Here is a 16876-nt window from a genome sequence, read left to right as displayed (position 1 = left end):
AATTACAAAAGACTTGAGGTCAGTTAACAAAGATGACTTAAGAGATGGGGAGAAGAATACAGCTAAAAAACATTTTATGAGGCCTTGTTGGAAAGGAAAGGGGAAAAGGAAGAACAAAGAGATATAAGCTTGAAGATTAATTTTTTTTAGAAAAGCTCTGGTGCAATAGAAATGCAGAAGCATATAAACATATATGAGATTTAAGAGACCAAAAAAGCTAGATAGTTTAAACATCTATAACTTTCAAAAACCATAATAGGAGAAAAAAGGTAAAATAAAAGCAATTGTATTTTAATCGGTTAATAATCTGCTATCTGAGACTTTTGGGGAAATGGTGTAAAGATAAAATATTTAAGAAAACTTATTTTTTTAAACCCAGAGTCAAACCACTGTAGGATATTTCTTGCTCTAAAAATAAAAGACATACCCCCTGTCTTGTTGGATAATTACAGAACTGTCTAACAGAGAAACAGTGAGTGTGACCTCAACTGTCATCTACTCAATAGCCACTCCTGGGTTACCAGATGTACAGGCCCGACTTACAACAGGCAATTTGTGGGGCAAACTCACACCCAGTATGCAGATACTGTGGCTCTCACTGACGGAAGGATGTGCCTATGAATTAGCAGTCAGACAGCGACTGTCATTGGTAATAACTTCTTATTATGTCAAGGAATTTACATGCAGATCAATGTGAGCAATGTGCACTTGCTTATCCCCACCATAAATCACTATCGATTGGCACACCAATTCCTCGCCATAATTAGGAGCTATAGACAGAGTCGCAATATTATCTTAAATAGTGTGTCACTACCCTCCATATACAGCTAGCATCACAAAACTCCCGCACCGCTGCTCTTACTACCTGCGACACTGCTTCTGTTGCTATTTGGGGTGACAAGTGGGGGAGATAAGTGAATAAAATGTCCCTGTGTGCAGTGTCTACCTGAGATTCCCCATACCCTATTAGAGATTTAAAAAATGGGAATTTCTCCATATCCATATTGAATTCCTGTGTGCAAATGCAAAAGTTGGCAACATGCTGCTCTTAATCTGATTTATGCACCAATTTATTTTATACATTAGGCACACTGTATGCAGGCTGACTGATGCATAAAAATTTCATGCAAAAAAGGACTCACTCTCGTACAACTGCCTTTCAGTTATTATTACCTCTTGTGGTTCACATCCTACAGTGGGTAGGACAAATGACTCCATATACCAAATGCATTTTATCCACTATAGAAACATTTTGATCTGTTTCTATTTCCCCTCAGCTCCAACTCAAGAAAGCTAAAAACGCTGTTATCTTAACTTTCTGAAATCCTTTAATGCTACTAAACACCCACTTACGCAGAGAACTTCTCTCCGTGTTCACTGTTTAACTGTGTATTATAACCACGCAAAAATATACAACGGAGGTAAACAGAGACAGACGGACACATACCCACGACACACCTGAATATTTTTGGTTAATTTTTTCTTGTTGTTAACCATTTTTTTTCTCTATATGTCATAACCTCCATGCATTTTGCATTACATTTCTAATTACCTTCATGGGGATACGTTCTCCAGAATATTAACAGCAAAAATCCAAACAAACAGAAAAGCTTTAGAGGTAGGATTTTTAGTTAGGGAAAAACCAGCTAGAAAAAGCATCTTTCTGTATTTTGCTTTTATTAGAAGTCTCCTTTCATCCAAGAAATATGGGGCCTGAAATAAATTGTACCATCCTGCTTTTTTTTTTTATTCAAATCCTTGCCAGAGCTAGGCAGTATGCTAATGAAAACAGGTTGATAAATGACTCCCTGATATTTTCCAGACATTTTTCTCTCAGAAGTGCTCTAAACTGATGTAGCTCAAAGAGAATAAGGCGCATTAAGTCATTATATCAATTTTTGTTACCCAGATACTTCAGTCCCAGTTAAGCGCTGACAGCCAATATAAAACAAGGCAAGGGCATCATACGACTCCATCGATCAAATCTTGTCGTAGATAGATTGCCTATTACACAAATAGAACTAGCGGATTCAGTTTGTAGTTTTATGCTCTCCAATTAAAGGATAACAGGGTACTTTCCCATAAATCTGCTAATTGCAACTGAATTAATTTAACAAATTTCTCCAAGCACAGAGGAAAAAGCGATTGGTTAAGCTAATGTAAACTAGCACAGGTTGTCACAAAGAGGCTCCCATAACATCCTTTTGCTATACCTTGATTGGGCAAGGTGTCACAAGTATTTAGCTACATTGTGGTTCTCTGGCAACAGACAGCTGACAAGCATAAAACATTGCACAAATAGGAGATAATTTATTTGTGGTACTTTTTTCTCTCTCTCACTCCCCACTCTCCCCCACCCGAAGGATGAAATAACTCCCTCTTTGCATCTAATTAATGTTTCTCTCGAAGTGAAGCTGTTTTTCTAAATCAGAATTACACCAGCTACAGCACTATATTACAGAAAGGGGTCCCTCCGCGCCACTCAGCCAACAGTAGGAGTGATGGGCAAAAACGGAACTGCCTATTGCATTTCAAAGGAGAAAGTAGCTCAATACTCCTGAATAGGGCAGGACGAATACATACGAGGCAGGGCACCCACTCTCATGAATTCAAATATACAGGCAACCACAGCCCAAGTGCCAGAATCAAAGCAGATGATCCCAAGCCATAAAATAATGTGTTGTAGGAGAATTCCTCAACTGCCACACTCACCCTGATGCAGGTGGAATTGTGATGACTGCGCAAGCACAGTGGCAATCTAGTGACACTCCTCTGCCTCTCTCCCCTCTCCAGCATGCCTCCGTCATGCCTCGGCCAGGGACTCAGGTACGCTGACAATACTCATGACAGCCTCAGACAGCCAAAGCTCAAAAACTCAGGTGAGGAGGGGGTGAGGAACAGAAAGCCTATTTTTCAGATTTGGTGGAAGAAGACAGATATTAAATACCTTGTCCCATTGTATCCATATTTTCAGACTGGATATTTTAAATATCGGCTTGCAAAATACAGTTGTTATCCTTACTTGGCAGGCACCACCTCCTACAGAAAGGGGATAGATTTCAGTTCCAGAAGAAACAATGGAGCCCAGGTGCAAGGGAGAAGCAGCAATGGAGCCCAAAGCCCATGGAGAAGAGAGAGGGGCAAGGCAGCAATACCAGGATGATGTACCTCCCCAACCCAAACTAAAGTTGGGTATCTTCAGCACCTCGCTCTCCTCTTGTGATCATTGCTTCAAGCTTTCTTGCTACAGAAGCTTATTTCTTTTCACCAGGGAGAAAAATCTGGGGGTAGATCTTTTCCAAAGCACATTTCTAATAATCCTGTTTATCCATATGTGCTTCTACTGAAAGAATGAAGCTCAGCCATGTCACCTCACACAGTAAGCTATTCGAGGACAAGAACCACGTGCATTTTGTGCTATGGGCTCAGGGCAGTGGGAACACGGCACGGTGCCTTGGGTGTACAACATATACAAACCTGAGAACTGGCTGAGTCACCTGGCCAAGAGGTAACAGGGTTCTGCAAAGGGAGAGAGGGTGTGAGTTCAGTCCAGGCAGGAAGGTAGAGGTATCAATTCCTACACACTATTAGTTTGCCACTCGATACCTAATCAGAAACAAAAAGGAAACATACATACATCGAGAAGACAAAAAAAGATATATTCTGAGTCAGAGATAGTTATGTAAAAATGCTAAATCGAAGTCAGAACACTTGGGTTATAGCCCCAATTTTGCGACTAACTAGCTATATGCTGCTAGGATCACACCTAAAGATTTGTTCCTCATCCATAAAAGCAAGATATCAGATTCTCTCTCAGAATTAGATCTAATGAAGGCTGGCAGATCTAGCCACTGTTTGTTTTTTGTTTGTTTGTTGTTTTGGGGTTTTTTTTTAGGCGAGGCATCCTTTGATTGACCTCACAGATTGCAAGGACCTTGTCAGCTTACAATCCTTATTTTATTTTTTATGCCTACAGCACCTAGTCTTCCTAGGTGGTCTCTCATCCAAGTACTAACCAGGCCCAACCCCGCTTAGCTTCCAGGATCCGACAAGATCAGGCTTGTTCAGGGTTGCATGGCCGTAGACTAGCCACTGTTTTTCAAAATGCAGCTGCATGTGGGATCAAATTCAAGGGTGCTCCCAGCATTTTCTAACAGAATATAACACATAAGAGTACACTATATGTAGTAAGGGTATTGTTTTTGACACTTCTGATTCAGTTACTTAAATAAATATATGTGTGTGTGTGTGTGTGTGTGTGTGTGTGTATATATTTTTTTATATATATGTATGTATGTATATATGTATGTATAGATAGATATGTGTGCGTGTGTGTGATAGGAAATATATTCTTTAATGTCAGTCACAGACAAAAAAAAAAAATTTAAAAATTGAAAGCCACCAATCCAATGCAACCCAAAGACCGAATGCAAAGATTTTATGGCAATATCATCACCTGTTTACATACAGAACTAGCTGCAAGGGCTAGAGAACTGGTGAGCTAAGGCTTTGAAATGACCACTACAGAAGCTTCTATCCCAACAGAAGCTCATCAGTCATTTCTGATGAAAATGAGACTAGGAAACCCCCCATGTCAGGAAAGACACCTGTCTATGTGAAGACAGTGAAGTGACTCATTTCAGACCCCAGCAAGGTCGCCCATCCCAGTTGGTGTTGGTTGCATAATAATCCAGGATTAGAGGTCACAGGTCTGCCACACACAAACTCCCCACACAGAACCTGAACACAATGCACAGAACTCCTGCCCAAAGGAAACAACTTGCATCTGCTGAAAGCAAAGGCTGGCTCCCTCATTAATCGTGGGACAAATATTTCGTATATTTCTTTGATTCACAGGCATACAGATGCAATAGCATGGATTTGTTCTTTATAAAACACCTGAGAAAAGATGACCTAGAAAAAATTATGTCAGCCTGAAAGAACCTGCTGGCCACCTCTCAAGAATCCACATATGATGAAGTAGGACCTAACGAGTAATTCCCCAAATCCTTTGCTTCTCCAGTTATACTGAGTCTACTGCTCAACAATAATTTTTACTGTGCCTTGTAATGAGTTATGATCTGATGTGCTGGTTGGAGGAAAACCTACAAATAAGAAGTGTTCATATTACAAACATGTTGAGTCTAAGCTTCCAGAGGAAAAATACTCCTTCGGCTATAATATTTTCTATGATTTGAATGCCATCTGTACGAAGATGGCATATGGGTTATGGAACTTAGTTTATAGAAGATGTGGAGGATATGCTACTATGAAAATAAACAGCAAAAGAGTCATTTATAAGGAAAATAAATAAAGGGTCTAGGAACTATCCAGCTAGCCAGCCAACAAAATAGTTATTGAATGCCTACTGTGTGCCAGGCACTAGCTATTAGATATAGTCTCTTCTCTCAGTAGCATACAGTCTGGTTTGGAAGAGAGCTTTAAATAAGTTTTATAAATAGCCAGCACCATGAAGTAAAAATAATTAAGGAGCTTTTAGTTGGGGGTTGAGACCAAAGGCAAAGAGTACAAGAGGACTTCAAGCACACTCCAGTCATCAGGCTTCCTGCCACAGCCTTTACCATCACAGCTCTCCTCTGCCTTCCCGCTCACATCTCCATCAGTAAATCTTTAAACTCTCTCATATACCTAGTGGTGTCATCAGGCTACCTCTCTTCGATCCCCACTAGCCTTCTGTCCTCCAAATCCAGGCCCTTTCAGACATCTCTGTCCCACTGTTCCTTCAGCTAAGGATGTTTTTATTTGTTGTTTGCAGCATTCCAGCTTTCCAGCTTCCTCAGATTCAAATTCCAGCTCTACCACTTCATAGCTATGTGACCTTGAACAAATTTCTTCATCTTTCTGTGCCCCGAAGTCCTCATCTGTAAAACAGAGTTGATAATGGGCCCTACTCCATGTTTTGTATAAGGATTAAATAAGATAATATATTTAAAGCACTAAGAACTATACCTGCCACATAGTAAGCAGCCAATAAATGTTAACTTCTATTATTGTTGTTTTGTTATTATGACTATTGCTATGTATTATTGTTTTTTATATGCTATTTCAGCATTTCTCTCAATGGCTGATAATTTTGGGGGGAAATGAGAAGATATTAGTAATCCCTCATAATGCTGTCTAATTTACATTTTAATATATCATTACCTAACAAAATATTTCAGCCAAACTGGAATGGCAAAACTTATTTCTGGGACACAGGCAATAACAGACCAATCTCCAAAGATCTTTCAAGGGTACCCTTAAAATTATATGCATGTCTACCCCAGGTAAGAATCAGATCCATAAAAATCTATAAAATGAAGGTGGGGTAGAGTGGGCATGGGCATTCCAGAATTGCGATGAACTCTTTACATGCCATGGACCAGTAAGAGGTAGCTGCATGAGGGGAGGGACTGAGTCACAGATACTTTGTAATCACCATGCTCAGCATTGTGTGTACCATATAAAAGGTGTGTGTAATCAACCTTTCGAGAATGAAGGAAGATCATCTTAGGTGTCTTTGCCAAGCCACAGATGCCTAGAGCAGACCCCTTCCACACACACGAGTCTACCATGGTAATAAACTCCAAAAAGACACAAGGCCTGCCTCAGCCAGCTTTCATGTAAGGTAAAGAAAAAAAAAACAAACACCATCCAGGAACCTTGCCTGACACCAAAAACAGAGTGCAGGACATTTTATTCTCCATTAATTTGGATATACACTATTTCTCTATGATTACTGTAGCATGCAATGTTCTTATAAAGTTATGAACTGGTTTTGCATCATTCCATTGCTAGAATTTAATACTGTACTAAGTGTGATATATCTCAGCCATGATTAATACTGCCCAGTTCTGCAGCAAGTTTCTATAAAAACTAGCCTGAAATACAGGACTCTTAAAACTCTTGCCAAATCTGCAAGATGTGATATTAACACAGCTCCCATGCAGGCGAGCATGTCCAACCTATGCTGAGACCATCTGCATGTTTCCCTTTGTGCTCTGTGAGCAGCTATTTATCCTATCACCAAAGCCTAGAAGATTCCGTGAGTGCTGCCCTGGCCTGGTTTACAACAGCATTATTAATACTGCTCAACAACAAGGTAAAATTACAGATAAAATCTGAATAGGCCCATTATTGTTTTTAGAGGGAGCTAAAAAGAAGAAGCTATATAATTTCCTTGGGCCAATAGAAAGCTCACCCTGGCAAAGATAAGAGAAGAAATGCACACGGCAGACGACGAGCCACTGGAGCTCAGCTATGTGTAAATCCCTTCCTCGAACATCATGAATTAAAGCAGATGAAAGTTTTAAAATGTCAGGCAGGTCCCTGGGGATGGATATGCTTTATGTTTTTTATACAGTGAACATTAATTTCAAATGGAAAGGGAAAGCAGCCCTGTATCTCTAGCCATTTGCTCCTTTTTTTCTTAAGTTCCATGTGTCCACTTATAACAGACCATTCTCATGGGAATTGATGCTTCGCTGAGTCAAACAGTTGGGCTCAAGGTAAAAGGAAAGTCCTTGTAAGGAAGACAATAAAAATTCACCACCCGCTTCCAAGAAGCAGCCCCAATGTGGAACATTTGGTTTGGAGTTAGACAACTGAGGTTCGAATCCTACTTCCAACTCTTTCTAGGTGTTTTGCCTTGGGAAGACCCAGCTTCTCTGATCATTAATTTCCTTGTTCACATGGTAATCAGATAAACAAAATAGTACATGTATATATATGTGCATACATACATATGTATATGTACGTACATGTATATTTGTATATATCACACATACACTCTCTTCAGGCTGTTGCTTTAACTCTTCACAGCTTTTCCTCCTATTTAACCTCTGTCATGCATTCCTGGTTTTATTTAACTGCTCTGCAAAAGAAACAAAATTGTCATTCATTCATTCATTTGTTCATTCATACTCTACATACTGAGGGTTTATTATGTGCCAAGTCCTTTAAGGTCCAACAGAAACTAGGATGCTATCTTTGCCCTCTAAGAGTTTGCAATTTAGAGTAGTGGTTCTGTCTATAAGGTGAATCGTAGGTGAAATTCATAAGACTTATACTCCAGCTTAGGTTGAGAAATCAGTTTGACAACATGATGATGATGGGACAAATAATTGGCCTGAGCACTCCGACTTAAGAGTTCTAAGACCAGAAGCCCATGATAACTTTGATTACTGTCCAGCAAATAGTCATTCCCATCCCATCCCACTATGGGCAGAGTTCACTTCTCTGCCCTGCTGATATTGGTCTTGGCCATGAGACTTACTCAGGCCAATGAAAGTTAGCAGCGTGATGAAAGCAGAGGCTGTAAGTGTGCTCACATCACATCACAATTTGGCTTGGCTCTTGCATTCCATGATCTACCATGAGAGGCTGCAGGCACCCTCTACTCTGTCAGTCTGAGCCCCAGAACATGCATGGAACAGACCTGAAGACAATATACAGCCTGCTGTCAAGGCCACCTGCCCTGCCACCTGGAGCCCTACTGGCTGGAGCACAGCAACCCAGCCTAGATCAGCCAAACTACAGTCAACCTGCAGAACATGAGCAAGAAAATAAATGGGGTGATTTCTTATGCAGCATTATTATGGAAATAGCTGACCAATATAAGGTCGAAGCAGAATCCCAACCAGAAAACGATTGCCTCATCTAAAGCAATTTGGCAAAACTTAACTACCGGAGCATTAAAATGAGATTACGGTACAAAACATTCTTTTCATGGTGAATCAATCATTCTGTCTCAACTCCTCTATGCTTGGTTTCAGCTCTCTCCGTGTTGAAGGAAATTAACCCAAAATAAGTTGATCTTGATGAGTATGATTTAAATCAATAATGTTAATTGGGCTCCTGAGCATAAGATAAAATGACTTCAAATCAACAAAAGGTTAATATAGTTTTCTCTTCATGCACCACCTATGATAAATCTATAGTGGTCTGAAATTTCCCATTTCATTAACAGTGCATTTAACATGCTAAAAAGACGGGAATGTTCCCCTTACAAAATGTTCTCTCAGTGCCCACCAGCAGGTTAACTGAAGATTGTAAAGCATATCCAATTGTGTAATTAAGTTATATCTGAACAGGGTGGGGAGGGATGTACTCAACAATGATAACTTATTTTAAACTTTAATTTTATTATCTTCTTGTCCTACCTACTTCCCCTTCCCCATGGTAGTTTATGGAATAACTGGATATTTTCTTTTATAGGCTATTTCATTCTCTGTGACATTATAGCTAGCAAAGAAAAAAAATCATTCAACATTCTTATTGACCACATACGGTTGAAAGGAGATGTGAGACAAGCTCAAGTAGGTGGGAAGAGAGATAAAAAAAAAAACAAACAAAAAAAAAAAACAGCATTGCAAGATCCCTGTCCTCAAGGAATTTTCAGTCTGTTATGACTTATAAATGGCTACATAGCCAATAATATACATATTAAATAAGCCGAGTAAACAAGTCATTTTACCTGGAAGATTGTTGGCTACCTCCCTTTACCCATCCCGCCTACCCTCTTCCTAACATTTTCCTAGGTTTCTCCAAATTTGGTCTGTATGCAAATAATTCCATTCTCCTACCCCAGAACAGGGTTCAACTGGCTTAATCCTATTAGCAGAGTTTACTCCCCCTGGCCACAGTACTCCCTTAGGTGATAGGATATGATACTCTCTCAGTCCATTCAGTCTGCTGCAACAAACCACCACAAACTAGGTGGTTTACACAACAATCATTTCTCACAGTTCTGGAGGCTAGAAGTCTGAGATCAGGGTGCCAAGCATAGTCGGATTCTGGTGAGGATCCTCTTCCAGGTTGCACACTACTGATTTCTTATCCTCACAGGGCAGAGAGAGGGTGTGAGAACAATCTGGGGTCTCTTTTATAAGCACACTTTTCCCACTCATGAGCTTTCCACCCTAATGACCTAATTACCTCCCAAGGCCCCATCTCTTAATACCATCACATTAAGTGTTAAGATTTCAACATATGAATTTTGGAAGGACACAAATATTTAGTCTATTGCAGACCCCATTTAGGGATATTTGGCCTATGACACTCGATTTGGGGAATTTTGTTCAAGCCCTAAAGGAATTGAACTCTCTCCTGCTGGACTATGCGTAGTTACCTTGCAATGGGGCAAAACTCCAACCCACTCCCAATAAGAGATCCTTCACTGAGAAATAGAGAGAACAAACTAAATCTAGTTAGACTGAGCTTCTGGCTCATGCCTTACCTGAAACCACTGCTACCGTGAAAGCCAACACTGATCCTTTTTGTCTTTAAGACAGTTTGAGGTGGGGTTTTTTCCCTGTGATTTACAACTAAAAACACCAAATAGAATGTGCAACAGATTTCCAATGAAAGAAATTATTGTGGACCAGGAAAATCTAAATAGAATCCAAAGAAGTAGTATGATTTGTCCTGAACCTGGAAAAATAGATAAACTTTAAATTACTGGGGTGACAGAATACAATGAAAAAAAAGCAGCAGCAGCAAACCTACTGACCTAGATGATGCCATCAGAATGGTATCACTGACTTTGATGATGTTAATAATGTAATGTCACACATGTACATCACTTCCCAGAAAACATGTGTCTGTCTTATTTTATCCTCACAAATACCCTATGAGAGATGCAAGACCTTCCAGAATACAGTTGGGAAAAGAGGGTCTAGAGAAATTTCATGCCCATGCAGTGTCACCAAGGATCAGTTTAGCTTCCCACGAAACTGGACAAGAATTCTGGACCTGCACTTACTAACCATGTGAATCCCTGGCAAATGACTTCAACCTCTCTGAGCCTCACTTTCTTCAAATTAAGTATAATAATAACGCCTACCTCTAAGATTATGCGAATGAAATAAAATAATGCATAAAGTGCTTACCACAATGTCTATCACAATGCATATAATCCATAAATATTAGTCATTATTTTTGTTACTGTTATTTTTTTTTTTAAAAAAAAGAAACTAAGTTTCGAACCTACAGCCACAATAAAGAGAATCAGGACCAGTGGGTAGAAATGACAAAGTGGAAGCTTTAGGCTTAATGTAAGAAATAGGTTTCAAACTTTTAGTGCTTTCTAGAGACATAATGAGTTTCTTCGAAAGGACTATCCTTCCATTTCTGGAGGTTTGTACTCAGAAGAGAAAAACTCTCTGTTTAAGGGCAGCAAGGATTTGAGCATCAAAAGCATGATTTAAGGATGTGGACCCAAGGACTCTTTCATCACTGAGACTTACGAACCATATGAGATACCACTATTCTGCCAGTTTAATTGCCAGTGTACCCCAAAACTAAAAATTACCAGATCCCTGCCCCCACATCTTTCCAGTCCTCAGTCCTTAACAAGACTCAAAATCACTTACACATTAAAGAAATGCGAAACAAATTTGACTGGACTCACTACACCCGTGCTATCCTCCAACACCGTGAAAAGCTAATTCTAGTTGTCACTTACTGGAAGTAAAATGACAAATATCTGTAATATCTGTCAGGTTATGAATGCTTTAAAAAGAGTTATGCAGCTGTCAACATTTTGATGACATTAACAAGAGTAAAGTAAACGAAAAAGAGGAAACGGCATGTCTGTGTAGTACCCAATTGCCAAACTTCTCTATTACTTATATTAATAAAAATCAAATTACCTCCATAAAAATGCAAACAATGAAGACTTCTGGAGAAAATCGACAGAGGCAAATCTGTTAATAATGCTGCCAGTTCTATAGATGAGACCATTAGAATTAGCTTCAACAGTACAGTAGAAAGTGACTAACTCTATTAAGGAATGTGAAGTCTTTCTAAACTTTTCCCTACCATGATGGCATAGGAATAAGTGGGTGAAGTCCCTAGCACAGAGTAACCAATCTTTATAAGAGCTTCTTGTCATCTTAAAAGGCAATGTACTACATAAGTAGGTCACTATGCATCCCAGGTCTACTAGAAAACTCCTAGTCTATATTATTTCAGAAAAATTATTAATAAAGTATGCTAGCTTGAATAATAATTATGGCATGTATATATGTATGTTTATGTGTGTATGTATACATATGCATGAATGTGTGGTTCTGTATATATCTATGAGTCTGCGTAGATGTGTATACATATGTATGTAGGTATATATTTGTGCGTGTGTGTGTAACTCTTTTTCTTCCATTTCTAAGTGAATCTCATCTATAACGATGTTCAGCTTTCGGAAAAAAAGCACATTCTACCAAAAGGATTTCCATAGTTATATGTTGAATTTTTGCTATCCAACTAAACCAAAGTAAATATGGGAGGCAAAAATAACCTATGTTTCGTTTACATTTTTATTTGACTACGTTAATCACATATAAACTGAATGCTATCAAAAAAAAAAAAAAGACCTCTCTGGGAACAGGGATGGGTGGTTCAATTTTTAGTTAGGAAGAGGTTTTAACTCAGTGGGTGGTTGGCCTCAATATAAGACTTCAAGCCCAAATCCACACTATTAATCATTAAGTGGTATTTGCTGCTTCTCCAACATCAGAAGGACAAAATGGAAAACAAGAAAGAACAATTAGCATGAAAGGACTACATACTCTTTTGGGGGTTTCCTCAGTGGCCTGAGCGATCACTTTTTGCATAAAGAGTCTAACGCTGTCCTCAGGTAATATATAGACATTTTTCCACATGCATTTTTTAGGTATCTACTCTGTACAAAGAATATATATTGTGGATTCATTCAACAGTGACTTTTTTTAATGAAATAACTGAGAAAAGTCCAACAATCAAAAATGAATAGGCCTTATTTTTTAAACTTTAATTCATCTCTATACATGACTTTTGACCTGAGACATCTGCAAGCTACATTTTTTAAAACATTCATGAAAATTCTCCTCCATCCCTTTTCCAGATTCAGGAAATTAAATCAGATAGGAATTCTGACAGCCAGCCAATGTCACTCTTTTAGAATATCATCTCCATACCAAAAATATCCAAGCCTTTTCTTGGTCTATAAATTAAGTTATTAACAAATATACACAGTTTGGGAAGAATGAAATGTTCTGCAACAAATCAAGTTGCAGAACAGGCACTGGCGCTATTCCCATGGAAATGAATAATTTTGTGACAAACCAACTTCTTTTCTCCAACACATTCCAGAGAGAGCATATTCTTTTTGGTGTTCCTAATAAATCTGAGAAAATTAAAAGTTAATATACCATGATATTTTTATCACTGGCTCCAAAGCAATAAATACTCAAATATCAGTAAATACAGAGATTGTGGTACCACCAAAAAAAAAAAAAAAAATCTTAAGGCTCTCATAGCCCAGGCTTTATGGAATAATAGATGCCAGTGCAGAAGCAATGTGGGGCCTAAGGTAGCAGATAGGTTAATCAGGTGCCTGGTTTTGAAGCCATTCTTTCATTATAAAACTGTGATGATGGGAATTACTTAGAGGGATTACTTAAGAGAGGAATTGTTTTTAAAAACTGAAAAAGAGGGTGAAAAAGAGAGTGGGTAACCAGAGCAAAAAAGAGATGTGACCATTCACAGCCAAATGCCATCATGAGCCAAGGACAAAAGATACCCCTTAGGAGGAAATGAGAATTCTACGGGCAGCTCCAAATGTCACCTTTGAAGTGAAAGGTAACAGTGAGTTTGTGTCTGCTTATTATAGAAAGCTGATGGGATATGCCCAGGTGCAAACAGAAAGAAACAGTTCAGAGTAAAAAGGAAGTCTTCCCCCTCCAAGGGCTATTTTCAGATGAGAACTAGAGATAATAAAAATGACCAAAAAAAAAAAAAATGCTAGAATTGGAAGAAATGTTGGAGGTCACTTTCATCCAAAGCCTTCTGTTTAGACACAGATTAGTTCTGGCCACACATTAAGAAAAATGTCCAGAAATCTAAACGACTCGCTTTCTTCCATCCATCTCCGATTCAGCAGGGATACCCTGATGGGCCACTGTGGCCCGTGAGCCATACTTTGGGAACTGAGGTTCTAAACTAGAGGGAGCAGAAGAAACACTGAGCTAAATCCAGAAAAGAAAGATCCAGTCTCTTACAACCACCCCAAACTGCCTCTGTAAAATTAACTCTGCAAAAATCTTCTAACCCGTTAAGTTTGCATACACATCCTAGTCCAAAGAACCTCTTCTCATAGTTTAAAACTTTCTTCCAGAGGCATACTTGGGTCAAGTGCATTGACTATCCTACCCACAGGAATTCCCATTAGCATAGGTTATAGCTGACCAAGGTCTCAACTTTGAAAAAACAAATTCTTTTGGATCCGCTGGCAATGTTTCACAACAGAGAAGAGCAATTAGTAAATGTATAAATTGAGATCCTGCTCACACACTGCCACTTCCAGTGTGGAGTATGTATTTTCTCTAAGTAAAATGCTTTGCTTTCATTTGTCAGTCGTGCCTATAAATAATAGTCTTTATTTGAATTCCACAGCTCCTTCTGAATTCTACTCTACTGAATTTAACAGAAAGAACATAACATTCCATCAGCATTTCAAGGACTAAAAACTGTGATCAATATACAGCCTTGCAACCAAACCAACATTGATTTATTCTTCACAATTATATGGAAAGGAAAAGGCTGCTGTACTGACTTCCCAGCCCTTCCCTTAGAAAAAGAATGTCACCATCACCGTCCTCATCATCATCGTAGTCATGTGATAGAAACCACGATGAAACTTACATATGCCAAACATAACCCTCAGCTGTCATATTCCTCCTTTTGCCCACCCAACTTATCCCATACAGAAACTTGGTGCCTTAGCTCACAGATTTCTGACCACAGAGCCCTAACACCCAGAAGTTCTACTTCACAGAGTTAATAAAAGCAAAGGCAGGAAGTCAAGGAAATCCTGACCCACAAGACTCCCTCCTCACTTATCAGAAAAGTGCCCCCATCTGGTCAGTTTCCTTAGCACTGCATGTGCTTCTGAGCGAACAGGAAGGGACAATTATCTCAGGAAGAGGGGCCTCTTTAAGGATAACTTTATTCAAGACAGAAGGTTCAAATAGAAACATTCAATCACTGGGTGATGACACTTATTTAGATAAAGATAATATGCTCTAAGAAAAAAAAGAAAAATGGAACTCTAGGTTCTCCATATATTTATATATCTGAAGGAAGCCATGAGAAGAAACCTGAATGAGACATAAATTGGAGCTTTCAAACACGCTATTTCCACCTTATCATTCTTATCTGTTATAAAAAAAATATACAAACAGCTGCATTTAAAGATAAGGGAACAGAAAGGTGTTGTGTATGTTGCCCAGATGTTTCTGAAATCCGTTCTCTGTTAAACTTATCTTCCCAAAACTAAAGACATCTCTAATCTTTTCTAATGGCTTAATCAAATGAAATAAATGACTTGACATAATATCTTCTTTAAAACTTACACCACTAATCATGTGCATGCATGTGCACATGCACACAAGCACGCGCACGCACGCGCGCGCGCACACACACACACACACACACACACACAAGCAGGGATATTTTTAAATACTTATCCAAGGGAAAAATAGTCTCAGCATTACAATAGTCTTCACATAATATATTTTCTCAAAGACAAGCTGGAAAACGAGTCAGTTAAGTTTTTAAAATAGTGTTTCTTTTTGTTTTCTTGATCGTCTTCATAGAAGGTAACAGTTCTTTACATTCATTACTTTGAACATTTATTACATTCCTACTATGTGTCTAGCAACATACTGAGAAAGAAGAGAAGATAGATGGAAAAATGATACAAATAGGAAGTCAGAGAATGGTTTGAAAGATAAAAGATGGGAAGTTGTAAAGAAGGGTTGTATAACAGGTGAGGAAAGAAAATAAAGAATATTGACTATCTGTATAATTGAGGTCCCAGCCCCAGACACAAAAGGGCAGAGTACAGAAAAATATATATATTCTACACCAAATTTGTTACTCTTTTGTGAGCCAGCTTCACATTTCAGCCCAGCAATTTATCAGTCTTGAGCACAGAATTGAGGGTCAAAGGGTCCTTAGAGAATACATGGGTTTATATCCATGTTTTGCCCTAAGACTAGGGGCCACCAGAGGGCAGGGCCCAGGTCTAACATAAGTCTCAGAACAGACCCAGACCTGTGTAGGCACCAAGCAAAGGCTCTAATCATTCAACAATTTATATTTCTTGAATAATACAGTCAAGACTTACAATGCCAAATATTACCTATCTGCTTTCTTAGCCAAAAAAAAGTGAAGGTATTAAACCAGGTGACCAGCAAAGGCTTTTCTGCCTCCAACAGTCTGCGAGCTACCACCTAGCCAGGCTTAAGAAGTTATCAGATTTCCCTTCATCTATATTTTGGGTGGATAAGGAGGCTTAAGTGACGACTCACACTTCCAAATGACTTTACCTTCAACCCTATGACCAACTCAAAATGTTCCATAATACACACCCTTAAATGAAATTGTAATCCAGCAAACACACACTGTTTTATTACAAGAATACACCAAAGAAGCATGTGGCTTCTGTCAAGTCCCACGTCATATAGCAGTGCCAAGGAAGCGGAGAATGAAATGGACTATACCTACTTTCTACATCATTCATTTGATGACATCATTTAATCTCTTAAAGGCAATTACAGTATTTACTGGCAAAAAAAAAATGGCAAACAGTATGGATTATCAGGCAGCCCCTGAGTGGAACTGAGAACCATCAGAAGGTAATGGTGAAAAAGAAAAAATATGAGTAAGCTTCATAGCAAAGAAGGGACAAGAAGGCCCCAATGGTTGGAGCTAATGTTTTTTATAGAAAGAAGTTGTATCCTAAAGGAGAAAAACCAGTACCTTCAAAGAAGCCTTTCAGACAAGTGCAGAGAGAAAGAATCTTTGAATCACTGTCACTTACCTACAAAATCTTAAA

At 38.8% G+C, this 16876-nt stretch overlaps 1 protein-coding gene and 1 pseudogene across 3 annotated transcripts in view; both read right to left on the bottom strand.

Moving 5' to 3' along the window:
- LRMDA (leucine rich melanocyte differentiation associated) overlaps positions 1-16876 on the bottom strand; it is a 993794-nt gene that overhangs the window by 774657 nt on the left and 202261 nt on the right. The gene's annotated exons all lie outside the window — the stretch shown is intronic.
- LOC120610169 (uncharacterized) lies at positions 3968-4086 on the bottom strand (annotated as a pseudogene).

The sequence above is a fragment of the Pteropus medius genome, unplaced genomic scaffold (genome assembly GCF_902729225.1).
Source record: "Pteropus medius unplaced genomic scaffold, Ma_sr-lr_union100, whole genome shotgun sequence".
NCBI classification, from domain to species: Eukaryota; Metazoa; Chordata; class Mammalia; order Chiroptera; family Pteropodidae; genus Pteropus; species Pteropus medius.
This window is presented reverse-complemented; position numbering and strand designations above follow the sequence as displayed.